This window comes from Pistacia vera, unplaced genomic scaffold (genome assembly GCF_008641045.1).
Source record: "Pistacia vera cultivar Batoury unplaced genomic scaffold, PisVer_v2 Contig365, whole genome shotgun sequence".
NCBI lineage: Eukaryota > Viridiplantae > Streptophyta > Magnoliopsida > Sapindales > Anacardiaceae > Pistacia > Pistacia vera.
In genome coordinates this window covers 326,723-343,852 of record NW_022196185.1, presented here as the reverse complement: position 1 = coordinate 343,852, position 17,130 = coordinate 326,723, and the positions used below count along the sequence as shown (strand labels likewise).

Here is a 17,130-nt window from a genome sequence, read left to right as displayed (position 1 = left end):
AACCTTTATTTATAGTGGGATAAAACAAGGTAATGATTACTAAATCTGTAAGTGAGTAGGTACCGACGTACCGTGTAAATCCTTCTCTATGTTCCATTGCTCACATGTCCGAGTGATTTCCTTGATTTTTGTAAGGATTAGACACGTGGACGATTTCAAACCATTCGCTAACCAAGCGCTCATCCATTGCACTGACAGTGGCATGCCACTTGTATCATTGTACGATATGGCTGCGCTAAGACCATCTCCAACCCATTGCACCAATTTGGTGCAAATTTTGGTGCAAAACACTATTCCATCTCCAACCCACAACACCAAATATTACACCAAAAAAAATATTCCTTAGAATATTCTCTAGAATATTCTTTTTTTTCTTTTATTGTAATAATCAACAGTTAATCTATTTCACTCATTATTTTTGTATATATTAATTAAATATTAGAAATGATATTTTTATTAAATAATAATTAAATTAAAAATTATACTAATTTAATAAAATTAAGCATTTATTTAATCAAATAAACATTACATTTAATATAGAAAAACATTACATCTAATATAAAATGATACAAACATTACATTTAATGATACATTTAATTAGTTTATGTTGTATTTTCTTTTAATTTTAGTGTTTTTAAATTAGTGTTAATTTTTATTTTGAGTTATTGTAGTTTAATATTTGCATTGAATAAAATTTTATTTTTAATTTTTCATCATTTTTTAAATTATATCATTATTATAAATGTATTATTATAAATAATAATCAAATTAAATTAAATACAAATACTCAAATTTGGTGTAATTTTTAGTATAAAATTTAATACTCAAATTAACTTAACAAAATTTAAAAAAAAACAAAAATACCAAAATTAAAAAAAATATATATTTTTTTATTTGTGTTACAGTATTGCGCCATTTTGGCGCACTGCACCAAAATGGCACAGTGTTTGAAGTGGGTTAGAGTACCAATCCATGCTAATTTGGTATTTTTTACGCTATTTTGGCGTGGGTTAGAGATGCCCTAAATAGTTATAGAACCTTCTCAAGTTCTGATCGGTAAGACTCTACGTAAACCTCACTTTTTCCAACATAACAATATTCAATAGCTAAGATAGATAACTGAAGAAAGAATTATATATAATTTTTTGTTTGTCGCTTTCATTGATTTCAGAGAAATTTCTCCTTTAATAATTAATGCACGCAAAAGCAAAGAATCCAGATCTTCCAAGGCCCTTTATTGATTGCTGAGAAATTTCTCCTTCATTTATTGATGAACGCAAAAGCAAAGAATCCAGATCTTCCAAGGCCCTTCAAAAGCAGATAACTGGATCAAAAATTGGTTTAATTAATGCTATTGCTGCAAAACTTTTAACAGTGTGAACTCAGTGTGAGCCATACTGTACACAAAGCATCCAAGCTTTTATGAAAAACAGCAAGATTTAGAATACTCTGCTACTTGAAGTTCCGAAGAAAATTTCCAAACCTCAAGATCATGTACACAAAAACTGTCATAAGCAAATCAGAATGAGAATATAGAGTGATGCTCTAAGATGAAGCAATCTTTAATATAAAATTTTATAATAATTATAATATATAAAACTGGATATCCATTTTTTATGTGTATAACCAACAATAACATAATCAACAAAAGAAAAGTGAATGTCCATGACAATGCCAACAATTTTAGTAAAACAACTTTATACTATAAATATTTCTAGGAATATACTACTTTAATACGATTTTATCTTATTTTTATTATTTTTATTATATTATTATAGAGGCACTGGCAGGGTTATGCATGAGCTATTTATAGGCAATCTTGCAGCTGGGTGGGTTATGAATAAAAGTAATATTTTTATAAAAAAGTATTATAGTAAAAAAAAAAAAATAAGATTCCTTAAAAGCAAATTAGAGAAACTATTACAAGAGACTTCGACTGATTCTTTAATATTATTTTTTTTCTTTTTTATTAAATCAATAGGATCACACACAACCAAGTTAAGACCCATTTGGGAATTGCTAAAGCTTTGAATTAATAAATATTAATCCTCCTTGACTCTCTAATCTCAGCCATGTGTTTCTAATTTTCTTTTACCAGGGTTTAGGATGAAACTTTGTTTAATGAAGTGATTCTCTTTTTAAAAGATTAATTTCCATTTATTTGTTCTTCATAGATTATGGTTTTTGCTTCTATAGATAATTGAATTATATTTTCTTTCATCATTAATATCAAGTATTTTTTATGGTTAGAATATTGATTTAATTTACCTATGCTTGCTCTAAAGAATAATGTGATTGAACCAATAATGGACATCTTTCTTTCTTCTCCACAGCCGCCTCCTTCTTCCCTTTTTTAAAAGAACTTCCCTTTTTTAATAGCCAAAGTTGGACTATCCAGATTTCGTAGTCTTCAAACATGTCCAAAATCGAGCATGATAACTCCATAATCTGGCAAAGTTGCAATAATATGAATTGTAGCCCTTCAAATCAGCTTTACAACGCTTCAAGAATCGTCCAAATCTAAAGTCTATAACTCAATTTATCGTAAAAATACAGAAACTTTTCCAAAACTCACAATTCCCACATGAATGATTGTCCCAAGTTACTTGATAAAACATTCAATAATGGAATCCATATCCAAGTTTGATAAACCGAAGAAAATCAAAGGTAAATAAACAAAATTAATTAAAGAAGTAATAAATATGATTAAAAACAACTAACAAAATAATATTAAGGGATAAATATGTTATGTTTGAATTGTTTGATAAAAATGCTTCCGTTTGAATTGTTTGATTTTGTATCAATTTAAAGAATTAAAAAAAAAAAAAAAAAAAACTACCCACTTGATTTTCTGTGTTGACAGTGAAGCGAAACCAGCATAATAATATATTAATATTATCACAAATATAGTCAATTTCAGTCACTTATTTTTGTCTTTAATAAAACAATCAATTATGCTGACACTTCAAAATCAAACATCAGCCAATATCTGACCCTTCAGTGTTGGATTGTAGGTAACTGATAAAACAATATTTTTATAAAAAATTATTGAGTAAACCACTTTTTCTCACTCAAATAATGGCCGGAGGTGCTTTTCCACCCAAAATATTTTAAAATACAATTTTATTACCTACAACAGTAAATTTCTTTGTGAATAAAAGTAAGATAATTAAAACTCCGTAATAAGTAAGAATATAATAAGTTCCATTAATATTTTGTATCCAAATCAAAAATTAAAATAGAAGTGTGGGTAATTGTAGGGCTGGGGCGTTGACACGTGGACTCCCCTAAGTTTACCTTAGGCTTAGAAAGGAAAAGGAAACGCAAGTAAAAGTGCAGCCGCGGCTTTTATTACTACTTTTAGAGCGGAGGCTTTGATACTCTCTACACTCTAAAATGTAGCACACAGCTTCTTCTACAAAAACTCCTTCTTCCCATCTGTAGATTCTTGTATTCTTCTCACATTGGTTTGGTTGGGGATGAAAAGTTATTAGAATAGATAATGGTGTTACGTTGAATATTCATTGTATAAGGATTAAGAGTTCAGAAATAGAGGGTATTTTCGCTGCTGCTTAAGGCGTGTGTGAGTGTTTCTGATGTTAGAGTTGACCAATGTGTTCATGGAGAGGTTATTAGAAGTGCGTTTGAGTGTTTTGTATCAGTGAGGATTGGGATTGTTGAGTTGTATAAAAAGTTTGATGAGATGGGGGATGCTATGAAGGTGTTTGATGAAATGGATCGTTTGGAATTTGATTATTCACGGGTTTCGTAAAAGAGGAGATGTCGAAACGGGGTTGCATCTTTTGAGGGGGATGAGTGAGAGAAGTGTCCTTTCGTGGAATTCAATGATTTCTTGCTTATCACAGAGTGGAAGGGATAGTGAAGCTTTGAGATTATTTCATGAAATGCGCGATCAGGGATTTGAGTTAGACGAGGCAACTATTGTTAGTGTGTTGCCTGTTTGTGCTCGTTTGGGATCTCTTGATGTTGGGGAGTGGATTCATTCTTATGCTAAATCAAGTGGTCTTTATCGGAATATTGTTTCAGTTGGAAATGCCATAGTTGATTTTTATTGCAAGTGTGGAACTCTGGAGACTGGTAGAAAGATTTTTAGTGAAATGCCTAAAAAAAAAAATGTGATTTCTTGGAGTGCCATGATTTCAGGCCTGGCTTTCAATGGAAGGGGTGACCTTGGGGTTGAATTGTTAGAGCAAATGATGACGAAAGGTGTGACTCCGAATGCTGCTACTTTTGTGCTTGTTCTAACATGTTGTGCTCATGCTGGGATGGTGGAAAAAGGGTGGGAGTTGTTTGCTTCAAGGACTGAAAGGCACCATGTAGAGCCAAATCTCGAGCATTATGGATGCATGGTTGATGTCCTTGGACGTAGTGGACGTGTTAGAGAAGCTTATGACCTGATTACAAGCATAAGTATTAGGCCAAATGCTGCTTTATGGGGTGCTCTGCTAAGTGCTTGCCGAACTCACGGCGATGTGGAACTTGCAGAACATGCTTTTAAAGAGCTTATTAATCTTGAACCATGGAATTCTGGTAATTATGTTTTATTATTTATGCAGAAGAGGGGATGTGGGATGGTGTTTGGTGAGAGAGGTACGAGTGTTGATGAGAGAAAAAGTATAAAAAAATCCACCGCCGAGAGTGCTATCAGATAATTACACAATACTGGTTCAACTATACAGTGTTCCCTCCATAATGAGATTTTCAATTTCCCTGCTGGATGAATGTATATTCTGTAGATCTTTCATTCGTGAAGAATAGCAATGAGTTGCTGCAAGCCAGCAAGCTGACTTCTTGGTAATGTGTCTGTCCTACTTGCAATGTGTATGATACGAGGGTAAATGAAATAAATTCGATAATGAGATGAAGAACTTACACAACTCAGCTTTATATGGAACGATGGATCTTATTTCCCTAGTTTTACTGCTAGTTTATCTCTACCTATGTTAACTGCAAGAATTTTTATAGTATGGAGAGATAGGAATCTCATAATCTCAAATATTGTTAACAAGAATGTATTTCCTCTAGCCATGAGGATACATACAAGATATATTGAGGAGGCCTAATTGCGAAGGACGAAGTAAACAGTATTAGTGAAAGTATAGTGGGTGAAAGCAAACATATTTACAATTTAAATTGCAGAATGTTCATCTTCGCAATATTGAATGGTATTTCCAAAGCTTCGGCTATTAAAAGTGCATATTCACAGTTTCGAGTTACCAGTTTACAAGTTTCACGTTCATGTATAGTTACCGACAAAACCCTCTTCAATTATGTCAATTCGGCTTAAATGTAGAAAGGATGAAGAATCGAATTTGGATTTCTTTCATATATATATATACCTTTATCCCAATCATCATATCAACCTAACGGATAATAAGTTAATATTTAACAAAAAAATCATGTAAAAAAACACAAAATGTTTTTGTCTTATCTGATTATTATAAAATAAGTAAAATATAATTAGTATATATAAATATTAAAAAAAAACAAAGATGCTTTACATAAATTATATATTTTCTACTTAATAAAATTGATTAATAAATGTTTAAATAAGAGAAATAATTCTTTATAATTAAATATTTAAACCTCTAGATTAAAACTTAGTTTTAAGTTTTAAGGGTATTTACGTTTTTAGCTATAAAAAATAGGCCTGGCCACGTTGCCAAGTGTTGTGTGAATATTGGACAGCGCCCTGTTGGAGGTAGCGAAGACACACGACGGCCACATCTCAAAATAATGACCCCTGAAATAAATAAACCCAAAATATTTAAACAATCAAAAAAAAAAAAAAAAACCGCCATGTAAACAACCAGAACAGCTCAAAACGACGATGTTTCAAATACCTCTCCATCCCAAACCAACATTCAATTTCTTCCAAAAAATTCAGAACTTCAAATAAAAAACCATCTCAGAAACGAAACACGACCGACTTACAGCTCCTGTCAAAGTTTACCTCTCGTCTCACCTCCTCCTGTTTCATGTCCAGCACCACTTCTTCGTCATCCGACTAGTTTCAAGTGATGATCTCCTATTGCATTGCGAAAAGGTAAACGACAGTGTACTTATCCTGTTTCTTCTTGTGTTTCTTATGATCATTTGTCACATTCATCATATTCCTGTATGCTCCCTTGATTCTATTACATCCCTAAACTGTTCATGAAGCCCTTCTCATCCTGGTTGGCGTAATGCAATGATAGAGGAAATGAATGCCTTAGATGACAATGGTACTTGGAAATTGGTAGATTTACCTTTAGGAAACAGGCAATTGGATGCAAATGGGGTGTTACAGTTAAAGTTAATCCAGATGGGTCAGTGCTCGACTAAAAGCTCGTTTGGTTGCTAAAGATATGCTAGACTACGGAGTGATTATTCTGATACTTTTTCCCCTGTGGTTAAGTTACCTCTATTCGACTGTTTATCTCTATGGCAGCTACTTATGATTGGCCTTTGCATCAGTTAGACATCAAGAATGCTTTTCTTCACGGCGATCTTCAGGAAAAGGTATATATGGAGCAACCTCCTGGTTTGTTGCTCAGGGGGAGTATGGGGAATATGTTATCTTTGCAAACTCTGTATGTTTAAAACAGAGTCCTCGCGCGTTGGTTTGGAAAGTTTAGTCAGGCGGTTAGAGATTTGGTATGCTGAAATGTAAACTGACCATTCTGTTTTTCTACAAACGGTCTGAACTGGCATCATTCTTCTAGTTGTGTATGTGGATGATATGTTTATTACTGGGAGTGACAGTGTGGGCACACATCTCTATCTTTTCTCCATACCCATTTTCACACAAAAGACTTAGGATATTGAAGTATTTCTTGGGGTTGAAGTTACAAGGAGCAACGAGGTATATACCTCTCTCGAGGAAATATGTGCTCTACTTATTAACTAGACAGGGAAATTGGGGCAAAGCCATGTAGTGTTCCGATGGTTCCTAATGTGCAGCTTCGAAAGATGTGAACATATTTGAGATCCTGAGAAATATAAAGATTGGTCAGGAAGTTAACTATCTTACGGTGACTCATCCAGATATGCATATTCCGTAAGTGTTGTCAGTCAGTTTAGGGCCTCCCCAACTAGTTCATTATTGGCGGCTTTGGAGCAGATCTTGTGTTATTGAAAAGAGCCCCTGGACGCGGTATATATATCCAATCATAGTCATTCTCATATTGAATGTTCTTAGATGCAATTGGGCAGGTTCCAAGGTAATAGAGATCTACATCAGGCTATTGTATCTTTGTCGGGAGGAAATTTATATCGTGGAAGAGCAAGAAGCAGAATGTTGTGTCACGATCAAGTGCAGAGTCGGAATATAGGGCTATGGCACACGTTGTTTGTGAAATAATGTGGATATATCAGTTCCGACTGAAATAGGCCTTGAAACTTCAGTACAGGAATTATGGTGTGATAACCAAGCGGCTCTTCATATTGCATCTAATCCAGTGTTCCATGAACGAACAAAACACATTGAGATCGATTGCCATTTCGTCCGTGAGAAACTACAACAAGGTCTGATTTACACTGAGTATGTAAAGACTGGAGAACAATTAAGAGATATCTTCACAAAAGCTCAAACTGAGATTCGAGTTGATTATCTTTGTAACAAGCTGGGTATGATTGATATCTATACTCCAGATTGAGGGGGAGTGTTATAGATGTACATGACTTCCTAGATGATGGGAATCACATTAAAATCCTTGATTATAGGGATCACATTAAAATCCTTAATTATAGGGATCACTTCTATCCTAATTTAGATTGATCACCTACCTAGTTTACAACACTACAAGTGTATATAAATATGTATCTTTTTATACAAATTAGTTATTCCTCCCTCCATTATAAACAAAGGGATATCTGCAAAACCCTCATATGTTCGCTGTTTTTAGACAGCATAAAAAAAAAATGAATAATACTATACTTATAAAGACTCTATACAAAATCATCTATACAAAATAACGTGTCAAATTATGATTGGATGAGTTAATATAAAAATCAATTTAATAAATTCACATTAAATGATAATTAATGATATGACAATGCAAGAATAGTGTCTTGTCCCTCTGTACGAATGATTTTGTATAAAGTCATTTTAAGTGTAGCATTATTAATTACACATAGGGAAATGCTACATGTACAAAGACTCTTACAAAGAGTCTTTGTACAAGATGATATGGCAATTGCCACACCACTAGTTTCACATCAATATTCTTTTTTTTTTTTTTTTTTTACAAATTAGTGGTGTGGCAACTACCACATCACTTTGTACAAAGATTCTTTGTACATGTAGCATTTCTCTTACACATAACCCCTATTATGTTAGTTTTGGCCCTTAACTTAAACCATTCATAATGTATTTTTGATAGCTAAACAAGAAACCTAAACTTTCAAAGTCACTTTTAGTCTAAGTTGTGTGGAATATCTACTAGACGCACTAGTTCAGTTTTTAAAGTCTAACAAACAAAGCAAATTATTTAGCACAAGACCTCTTGAGTAATATATTTAAGAGTCTTTATCAAATCATTCGATCACATTGAAATCATTTTTATAGGCAATCTTTCAGCTGACTGGGTTATGAATAAAAGTAATATTTAAAAGAAAATTATTATAGTAAAAAAAATAAGATTCCTTACAAGCAAATGAGAGAAACTGACAAGAGAGTTGGAATGATTTTTTAATATTATTATTTATCGTTTTTTATTAAACTAATGGCTTGTGAAAGGTTTTACTGTTAGGCTAAACCTCTTATCCAAACAACTCTTTTGCGCTAATTACTTCGAGTGTTCCCTCATTTTCAGCTAGATTTATAAGCTGCATGGAAGCTTCATGGCAACTTAATTCGGTTTATTAAAGGGCATGGCCCAATTGTCCTAAAAAGCCCAACATTTCTTATAGATATACAAGTTGCATGGAAGGCCAAAATTTATTTTATACCATTGACAAAAAATATTTTATTGAAAAAAATTACTTCAATAAAAAGAAAATTATGGTTTTGCCCCCAAAATTATTTTTAAGCGTATCTTCTGAGGTTTGTGTGCAATTCAATCCATATCTCTCCGTTTATATTATTTGGTTTATATCATAATCCAAGATTCTGTATCTAAAATCTAAACCAAGGAAGAAATTTAATATTAATATAAAATACATTTGCATTCCTTATTTTGGCTTCTTTGGTGTTGCTGCAGCTCTTGAAAAAAACTGACATTCTCNCTCTTATCTCCTCTCTTCCCACTTGTTTTTCATGGCCCGCATCTTCTCTCTCTTTATGTATCTCGTCCCCTCCTCGTCTTTTCTCTTCCACATGGTTCTACTGCCAACATTCCCTTTCTCTACTCTTGTCCCACAGAGGAGATGTTTTCCTCGACATTGCATGTGCCCACTCCACATATGTGTGAAATATTGAGAGAGAGGAGATCTTGACTACAAAAAAAGTGGAGAGAGGAGATGTAATAAAATTGATTTTTTCTATAGCCAGCAATCAACATCTCCTCTGTCTCCGTCTCTCTTTATAGCCAGCAATCAACATCTCCTCCGTCTCTCTCTCTTTTACAGTATCAAAGAAAACATCAATTTGATGAGAGATAAAATTGATTTATTAAATCGAGGCTTAAAAGGCCAATTTCGTAGAAACCACGGAGGGAGTATTAGCCTAATACTATTAGGCATTTTGGTTGGTCTAAAACAGTTGTGTGCGCGTGGCTAATGATTTTCGATAACATAAACTAATGCAAAGTCACATCTTTCTCACATTGCAGGTAATTTGAAAGCTAAATTATATTACTATTATATATAAATTATAGGGTTTGACACACTCCAAGTTCGAAACAATATTTTAGTTTTAAACTCGATATCATAGAACTAGTTTGATAGACTCATATGTTATATCATGGAAATGTAATATACCTCACTAGAATTTGAGGACAGTAGATATAAATCTAAAAGTTTTATCCACTAAGAGAACGTGATCATCAGGATATAGAAGAACATAAACATTAACTAGAGAGCATGCAAATATGGGATGATTGATTCTTTTTTCACCCAATTTGGCCGACTTTCACTACCAACAATAGTGACCAAATGAGACTACTCGACAGCGACACTGAAATCCCTATACACTTCTTTGATTAGCCTCTTTTTAAGTCTTGATTTATGTTCACGGCCTTTGACATCAATAAATTAATTTTCAATGTTGAATACGTTCCCGACCCTGACGAGTCCCTGTTGATTCATTATTCTGATATTTTTTAAAATAATATTTTGAAAAAAAGTTAAATTGGACAGGTATTACGATGTAGGATTTGAAAATTAACAAAAATACTCGTATGTTTGTTTATTTACTAAACACCCCTATAATAAAATATTAAAAGTTAACAAAAACACCACCAACCCACCCATTAAATATGGACAGCTGGGCACCATTATTGGAGGGTGGCCGGAGTAGCCGTATCGACGCATGACCGATGGATCTTGTTTGTCGTGTGCTGATATGGCATTTTCCAATCAGATCTAGCCAAATAATGACGACCAAAGATACGGTCGTCGTTGACGGCCAAAGATTTTGCCGAAAAGGCTAGATCGACGCACTATCGACCAGATTCACTGTGGATCTGGTCGGAAAAGACTAGATTAGCGCATTACTGGCCAGATTTAGCCGGTGTGCGCCATTATACCAGATTCCGGTAGTGGTGGGGGGAATCTGGTAAATGTGGGTTGTTGGGGTGTTTTTTTAATTTAAAAAAATATATATTTGGGGGTATTTAGTTAAATTAACAAATTTAAGAGGGTTTAAAAGAAATTGAATAATATAGAATAATATTGTGAGAATATTGTAATTTTACTGTTTAACTTTATTGAAAATACTAATAATAATATTCCCAAGAGTGTAACAACGAACCCAAAGTTCTTAATTAGAACGTGCAAAACTTTATTCTCATTATTACTCTTTATGACTCAAAATCCAATCCAACAACCAAAAAGTTATACTCAAAATCCAATCCAACAACCAAAAGGTTATGCTCAAGATTTTAAAATCCGATCCAAAGAGTGATCCAGTCAGATCACCGAATTAGTCGATCGAACCGGTTTAATCGTCCGATCGAACTGTAATGGCATCATGCTGATATCCACATGACATATAAAAAGAACTAGGACAACTTACCATTTGCGGCAATCTTTTTCCCAACTTTATATACATGTTAATTATATAAGAACTCGTAAAGCATCAAGGTATCTTTATTGTTGTTGAATAAATTAACATATCATGATAACAAAATAAAGTACCTATTAAATAAGGGAATCTATAGGATGCATTAGAATTGTGGTATCTGAGGATGACCACNGGTTTCCCAACATCGAGGAGCCAACCCTGCACAGAATTAAGGAGGGCAGATTGAGGCAGGGCACTTAGTTTGGTCATCGTTGGTTTGTCTTTTTCGACACAAACAAATAAATAAAACATATAAGTACTCTGAATCTTCATAGGTATACATAAAAATTAATTAAATTAAGATGCATTTTCATTTCCATGACATAAATCTACCAAAAAGTTAAGATTACAAATTAGTTTCCTTTAAACCCATTTAAATATCTTCATGATTTATTTTTTGACATTTTTGACATTGTTACCTTGATATCCTTAATTTCGACATGAAATAATGATATCTTTGAAGAAATAGTTTGGTCCAACAAACTCGTGAGCATAATACGTGGCCGGCGAACAGTAGTAATTTAAGGAAAAGAAAATAATGTTATTTATATATTAAACAAGAGTAATGTTATACTTACTCACGAACTTACTAACCGCCTTACTCATCTTTGTTAAAATTACATATGGTACCTGTACTATGCTTTATATTTACATACATTAGTAAGATAGTTAGTAAGATCATGAGTAAGCATAGTATTATTGATTAAACAAACTCTTATGTATGTCTTTAATAAATTTCTGATAATTACCCTCATAAAAATCCAACTATCTAATTACATTATGTTTGTCATTAAATAAAAAATAGGGTAAATATGTATTATTATTTTTTTAATTTAAAATATATGTGTTAATAAAATTATTTTATTAATAAATTACTTAATTTGACAAGTTAAAGTTAATAACATGTAAGATTATTTTAAAGAGAAGAAGATAAGTGAAACGAGCAAGAAAGCAAGTATTGAAGTGATCTTGGACTGAGGATATAAGCGAGGAGGCAGGGCAATTAGGAAGGCGAAAGAGACCTGCAACAGTGCAACTGTCGGTTGAATTACTTGAAATTAAATGGAAGATATGCCCTTGATCAAGGAAGCTACAAGCCGTGGTGACTAAATGGCATCATCAAGGGCATATCTTCCATTTAATGAAGCCAAGACGACGCTTTTTATAAATTGCATCAAGCAAAGCCGTGGTGATGGTGACTAAATGGTATTAAGGGCGTATCTGCCAGTTAAACAAGCCAAGACGACGCTTTTTATGAATGGCAATATGGCATCAAGCAAAGCCGTGGTGACTAAATGGCATCAAGGGCATATCTGCCATTTAACGAGTGGGACGGCGTTGAGAGGGTAAGAGTGTTGATGAGAGAAAAGAGTATCAAACAATCACCAGGCAAGAGTGCTATCAGATAATTACAAAATACTGGTTCAACTATACAGTATTCCCTCTATAATGAGAATTTCAATTTCCCTACTAGATGGAATGTATATCCTGTGGATCTTTCATTCGTGAAGAATAGTGATGAGTTGCTGCGAAAGCCAAGCAAGTTGACTTCTCTTGGTAATGTGTCTTTTCATTTATGCCCTTACATTGCAATGCGAATGATGATAATGTGGGAGATATGAAGGTAAATGGAAAAAAATTTGATAATGAGATGAGAGAACTTAGAGAACTCAGCTTTTTATGGAACGATGGATCTTATTTTCCTAGTTTTACTGCTAGTTTTATCTCTTACCTGTAGCGATGTTCAGCCGTTGCAAGAATTTTTATGGTATGGAGATTAGGATCTCAGAAATCTCAATATTGTATGGTAAACAAGAATGTATTTCCTCTAGCCATGAGGAGTACATACAAGATATATTGAGGAGGACTAATTGCAGAAGGACGAAGTAAACATGATTAGTGAAAGTATGGTGGAAGCAAAACATGTTTACAAATTAAATTAGGCGGAATGTTCATCTTCAGCAATATTGAATGGTACGGCAAAGGCTTTGGTCATGAAAGTGCATATTACAAGTTTCAAGTTATGAGTTTACAAGTTTCACCGATGATGTATAGTATTGACAAAACCTCTGTCATTATGTCAAATTGGCTAAGCAGAAAGGATGAAGAATCGAATTTGGATTTCCTGAATTTGAAGGATCTTGTTAAAAGATCTGCAATTTTACTCATGAATGGTGAAGATCTATTACACTGTAATGTTTATTTATTATTTTTTACTGATTGGCAGTCAATGCTAATGTAATCGAATTAAACTTCTGGTATGAGAAAGAGAAACTACAAAATTATGCACTAATTTAAAGTAAATTTATCAGTATGGTAATATTGCATAATCACAGTCATCATATCAATTTAAGGGATAATAAAGTATTATTTAACAAAAAAATACATGTTAAAAAACACAAAATGTTTTTGTCTTATCTGATTATAAAATAAGTAAAATAATATATTTAAAAAATCCTAAAGTGCTTACATAAAAATACATTTTTCTATTGATAAAATTGATATATAATAATGTTAAAATAAGAGAAAAAATATTCTTATAATTTAAATATTTAAACCTCTAGATTTAAATTACTGTAGTTTTAAGTTGAAGGGTTATCATGTTTTAAAGCTATAAAAAATAGGCGACGGCCACGTTGTCTTGTGTTGTGGTGAACACTAGACAGCGCCCTGTTGGAGGCAAGGAAGCCACGCGACGGCCACATCTCAACTCAAGAATGACTCTTGAATAAATTAACCCAAAATATTAAACAATAAAAAAGAAGAAGAAATGAAAACCCCCACGTAACAACCAAAAACGTGGCGTTCTAGCATCTCTCATCCCAAACAAAGCATTCATTTCTTCCACTCCAGAGCCCAAAAAATTAGAACTTGAAAAATAAAAACCATCTTAGAACGAAACACGACCGACTTAACGGCTCAAACTATATCAACAAAATGTCATTAAATTTTGTGTGTCAATACATATTCACAATCATTGACACACGAAAATTAGAATCAAAGTCAACACAATTCACTTGAAGAGGACTTGGGATATGTATTAAGACACCACACTTTTCTGGTGAAGAGCGCCTGGCGAAATTTCGGGGAATCCACGGTGGAATTTTTAGATTTTAGAAGTTTTGAAACGACAGGGCAAACTCTCTACAGTTTGGTAGTTGGATTAGGGTTTCGTTTGTCTGCGGGGAGAAGAACGATGGAGAAGAAAAAATTGAAAATTGAAAGAATAAAGAAATAAAGAAACGGAGAGAAGAAGAATATAAAATCAAATAAAGAAAATTATTTTAAATGATGAAATAACAAACATGAAAAAAAAAAATTGACTTGAATTATTGTAAAGCCAATGAAATTTCATGGGGGTTTGTCTAGCTCTTAAGCTGGGTCAAACTGTTTATAAAGTTCTAAAATTAAGCTACTGTTTTGTTTATATTTTTTAAGCTATAAGTTGAGCTTATAAGCAAAAAAATAAGTTGGGGGGGGAGGTGCTTTTTCTTTTTTGCTTATAAGCACTTTGCTATAAGAGTTTGACCAAGTATATACCCCATTATCCTTGTTAATTTTAAAATTTCATAGTATGTATTTATTTAATGTAGTACCTTTTTTAGTAATTTTATAATAAAATGTATTATAGGCCACATTTACCAAACACGTTAATTACTATCAAGTCACTTATAAGTACTTAACCAAACACGTAATTGCTTAAAATTTAAATGCTTATACGTTAATTTTAACTTATAAGCAATTGTTGCTTATAAGCTAATTTTCATAAGCTCAAACAAACATTCCCAGTATAACAGGTGGCTACAACAAAGATGCAAAATTAAAAATTTGATTCATTAATTATTATATATCCATCTTTGGAAGATTCGGCTCGTTTTTGCTCCATAAATTGCTAATCTTTTTCGGGATCTTAATGTTCTTCGTCTTTCCTCAAGTTTTTCGTACGTTTCCTTCCGTTTAATGGGACGTGTGTTGATGGACTACCAGAATTGACAAGAAAGCCATAAAATCAGAATATTAAGCTCATCAAAAGGCGAGACAGATTAGAGAGCAATAAGGTGAAGCAAGAGATCCCGATATGAAGCATTACACCAAGAGTAGAGAGTTTGTGGGATGAGAAATATAAGCTTGGTGGAAGCAAGTAAAGAGAGATAGTAAATAGGCGGCCACTATAAAAAGAAAAAGAGTACAAACTGCTGATGAATTTCGAATGAGGAGGAGGATTCATTGCAAAAAGCCACAAACACTGGAATGTAGAATCTAAAGGCCTCATATAATTGTGCTAAGGAAACGAGTTTTGCTCCCTGCAATACAAATTTTCATCATATTTATATGAATTTAAAGTAACTATCAACTAAGGAAAAAAAAATGTAAGCAAATCCTCACCATATTATACATAATTTGAAAATGAAATAATCTAATGAAAAGAAAAGTGAAAAGAGAGAGAATAAAAACCTTTGGATGAGGACAAGATTTTGGTTTCAAGAGGAGGGACGATGGAAGTCTGGCATCCTCTCTCGTTTTTTCTCTATACATCTTTTAATGCATTTCTAGCTATAAACAGCACCCCTCGATGTCTTATTTATGAGTTAAGTAGGGAATTGTACGGAAAGGAAGAATAATCAAATCCCAAGGTTTTTTTTTTTTTTTTTTTTTAGTTACTTTATGGGTTTGTGTCATTGGGAAGGAAATAATACACTGAATGGCAGACAATCCTAACCATGAGATTATAAATTAATATTAATGAATGCATGAATTCTATACAACTACACTACTTTCGATGATTGCATACTCTTTAATAAATATTAAATATGATCACCTGATCAGTATTCAGTTCGCATGTGAGGCTGACGTACAAAAATATTTGAATTCCAAAAAGTTCAAACACAAAAAGCCATTTTGTGTCAGTCGAGCTGTCGAGGTATTAACTTTTTTCAAAATAAATGTTGTGTCTTTTTGTCTTTTGGCGTTTCTTTTACCCAGTCTCCTTTCTTCTTATATCCTCTCTTCCCACTTGTTTTTCATGGCCCGCATCTTCTTCTCTTTATGTCTCTCGCCCTCCTGTCTTTCTCTTCCACATGGTTCTACTGCCAAAATTCCTTTCTCTACTCTTCCCACAGAGGAGATGTTTCCTCGACATTGCATGTGCCCACTCCACATATGTGTGAAATATTGAGAGAGAGGAGATCTTGACTACAAAAAAAAGTGGAGAGAGGGATGTAATAAAATGATTTTTTCTATAGCCAGCAATCACATCTCTCTGTCTCCGTCTTCTTTATAGCCAGCAATCAACATCTCTCCGTCTCTCTCTCTTTTACAGTTCAAGAAAACATCAATTTGATGAGAGATAAAATGATTTATAAATCGAGGCTTAAAAGGCCAATTTCGTAGAAACCACGGAGGGAGTATTAGCCTAATACTATTAGGCATTTGGTTGGTCTAAAACAGTTGTGTGCGCGTGGGCTAATGATTTTCGATAACAAAACAATGCAAAGTCACATCTTTCTACATTGCAGGTAATTTGAAAGCTAAATTATATTACTATTATATATAAATTAAGGGTTTGACCACACTCAAGTTCGAACAATATTAGTTTAAACTCGATATCATAGAATAGTTTGATGACTCATATGTTATATCATGGAAATGTAATATACCTCACTAGAATTTGAGGACAGTAGTATAAATCTAAAAGTTTATCCACTAAGAGAACGTGATCATCAGGATTAGAAGAACATAAACATTAACTAGGAGAGCATGCAATATGGGATGATTGATTCTTTTTTCACCCAATTTGGCCGACTTTCACTACCAACAATAGTGACCAAATGAGACTACTCGACAGCGACTGAAATCCCTATACACTTCTTTGATTAGCCTCTTTTAAGTCTTGATTTATGTTCACG

At 33.1% G+C, this 17,130-nt stretch overlaps 1 pseudogene; it reads left to right on the top strand.

Moving 5' to 3' along the window:
- The first annotated feature begins 935 nt into the window (after positions 1–935).
- On the top strand, positions 936–12,633 carry LOC116140198 (annotated as a pseudogene).
- Positions 12,634–17,130: the final 4,497 nt, after the last annotated feature.